The 3,291-nt window shown below is 41.6% G+C and overlaps 1 protein-coding gene across 1 annotated transcript in view; it reads right to left on the minus strand.

Annotated features, from left to right (window-relative positions):
• The window catches only part of CDH9 (cadherin 9), a 134,560-nt gene that overhangs the window by 69,083 nt on the left and 62,186 nt on the right, over positions 1-3,291 (minus strand). The gene's annotated exons all lie outside the window — the stretch shown is intronic.

The raw sequence follows: 3,291 nt of genomic DNA on the forward strand, positions 1-3,291 counted from the left end.
CTTTCAGAGAGCACCACACAGTGCTAATAACCTAGCTCAGCCTAATCAACCTTGCAGGGCTATTACGAGGAGAAAATGGAAATAACCTCATTCATATCCACCTGAGGCTCCTTGGAGAAGGTTTAGGATATAAAATGTGATAAATATTTACATGAAAATAAGGATCAGGAAGTGGTGAAAGCTGCCATGTGAGTGGAACCTAGAACAGGACATATGGAAATCTCTCTCTCTCTCTCTCTCTCTCTTTCCTTTTTGCTTTCTTGGCAAATGGAGTACCTACAGCAAGAAGTATATTTTTCTGAAAGAGTAACCAGTAGCATTTGTACCACTCAATAGTTTGTTGTTGTGGGGATAAAACAAGCTGAAATAAAATAGCCTTTGACTGTTTTCATGAAATCTGAGGGAAAGAGCAACGGTGTCAAGCATGACAATGAACCTGGAGCTGAACTAGTCCAAATACTTAAAAGTCCAGTCCTTTCAAGTTAGGCCTTGAAGCTGTTAGTATCTGCTGTTGGCCCATCTGGTAAAATTATAGCTTCTGGGAGCAGATTTGGAGTGCAAGGGCAGAAGGTTTAAGAGAGTCGCTACTTTGTCTGTTTCTATCATATTATTTGACATTGATTTAAAGCTAACGGACCTTTGCCTCTCCTTTCTCTCCTTTCAGAAAGTTAAATTCTAAATGTCCAAACAACTTTTTCAAGGGCACATTAAATTCCCTGGTCCTTAAAGGCTAAAGCTTCCATTAACTTATCAATCTCCTTCCAAGTCAGTGGGACTGCTCTGGAAACAAGGATGTTGTGCATCACTGCTCACCCACATTCAGTTTTGCAGTGTAAACAGAGCTGCCATGTGTAGGATGCAGGGCTTGAAGGACACAATAGAGGGGGCCATGCTAAACACCCCAATCCAGAGGTACTGTTGCACTATTAGGAAATGAAGGAGGAGTTCATTAGTGGGAAAGAACCCCGTAAAACAAATGCGCATGTGCTTGGGTCATTTAAATGTTCTCCCAGCTGCATAGGAGATGCTCACATGGTTTTGGAGAATGGTTAAAGGCATGGGCATCACCTCTTGGTCTATTTTCTGTGCCTTGTGGCTTCTATAGATATGTGCCAGCATTTTAATTTTCATGAAAGATGTGATAAAAACCTTTCCTAGTAAATTCATGTACATTTCTTCTCTCTTTCAGTTTCTAATTTGGTCATATGATCACAGGTTCCCTCCCAGGGAAAATGAGAGCTTTTAAAGGCATTTTACCACCCGGTGCTCTATAGTGTTTATCCATCACAAATGCTAATTTGAAACAGGAGAAAATCCAAATTCATTTGTAAACTGTCAAAGGAATCAGATAGCTGTTATCAGTAAGGCATCATTTTTATGACTTACTCCTGTGTATGAAACATTTTAAATAGCTCCATAGGATGGTTCCAATACTAATCAAGTTGCACTGATGAAGTTCTGAAAGATAATTATTAAAACTGATAAAGTCTTCCAGGCACAAGATAGTTGGAAGCTGTTTCAAACGGGATTGCTTGCTGAGGTCAGTAAATAAAAATGTAGACAACTACAGCATTAATAAAAAAAAAGCCACTCCATTTTCTCCCACATAACGTATTTGAAAAGGTCCTGCATTCAGCTTTGGTAACTTAGTACATTTCCGAGCACAGTTCAAAGTGTTGGTGCTGACCTTTAAAACCCTAAACGGCCTCGGTCCTGTATACCTGAAGGAGCGTCTCCACCACCATCGTTCAGCTCGGACACTGAGGTCCAGCGCCGAGGGCCTTGTGGCGGTTCCCTCATTGTGAGAAGTGAGGTTACAGGGAACCAGACAGAGGGCCTTCTCGGTAGTGGCGCCCGCCCTGTGGAACGCCCTCCCACCAGATGTCAAAGAAATAAGCAGCTATCCTATCTTTAAAAGACATCTGAAGGCAGCCCTGCTCAGTGAAGTTTTTAATATTTAATGCTGTATTGTTTTTAACATTTGATTGGGAGCCGCCCAGAGTGGTTGGGGAAACTCAGCCAGATGGGCGGGGTATAAATAAATTATTATTATTATTATTATTATTATTATTATTATTATTATTATTATTATTATATTTCATGCTCACCAAGTTCAACATATAAAACCATAAAGATCCTGAGATATCTTAATTTGACCGCTCCACACTAGAATTGCCTTTGGTCTTATTCATAGGCCGAATTCCTTTTGTAAAGCTGTTGCAGCATAGTGGTTAACACCATGACCTGTGACCCTAGTTCCTCAGCTGGGCCCTCACTGTTGCACTGCTGCCAGCCCTGCCCGCCTCCATTCTGGGTGGTTTAGAGATAACATTTTAATTTCCTACACTGCCTCTGATGTAGTATCATTTTGAGAAGTAAAAAATAAAATAAAATACAGTTCTGTACCACCTCATGCTTGATTGCAGTGCTGTTGCTTCTCAAGGGAGACAGGCTGGGGCCCACCAAAAGAGGAAGAGTCCCATGAGAGGATACTTTGCCAAGTGTCAGGGACCGAGCAGAGGATGAATGGTGGAGACCGCCTCCCCATCCTGACCCTTCCAGGGTGGAAGAAGAAGACGACGGTATAGATTTTCAACAGTGGTGTGCGGGAGGTGACAGCTCAGAGGCAGATGAGGGGGAAAGCTGGAAATCATGGGAGAGTCAGAACAACACCCGGCTGACACCTTGTCATTAGAAAGCATTCCAGACCCTCCATCTCCCAGAACCCAGAGAGCCTTAAAAATAGGAGAGCAAAGAGGTCAAAGACAGAGGGCACATATTCCTGGATCCTTATCTTCTACTTCTTGGTTGTTGTTTTTTCAAATACATAGAAAAAGATGCTATAGAGTGGAGAAAGGAAATGTGGTTGTATGAATCAGTCCCAAAGTCACACATAAAGTCGATTATTTGATGGGTACAGCATTGTGAATGTATATTTATTAGCCTCAACTTGATGGTATCCATCTTGACAGTGCTGAGATGCAGTCTGACTGTTAACTGCATTTGGACTTTACCAAGACTTAAAGCATATCCCCTTTGTGACATCACACATGACATCAGAATGGCATGTTTGCATTCAACCTAGACTATCTCCATGCCAACAGCAATGGCCAGTAAACTTCTGCAACCAAGTAACCATCAGCCTGACTACCCAGTTGTATCTATCTAGACTATTGGATGTTTATTTTTTGCTCTCATAATCAAAGCCTGAAGAAGAGCTGTGTATAATCTGAAAATCTGCTTCCACTATTAAAGAAATCTATTATAGATTTACAACCGGGGTTTGAGGGA

This window comes from Podarcis bocagei (assembly GCF_964188305.1).
Source record: "Podarcis bocagei genome assembly, chromosome: 8".
Classification (NCBI taxonomy): domain Eukaryota; kingdom Metazoa; phylum Chordata; class Lepidosauria; order Squamata; family Lacertidae; genus Podarcis; species Podarcis bocagei.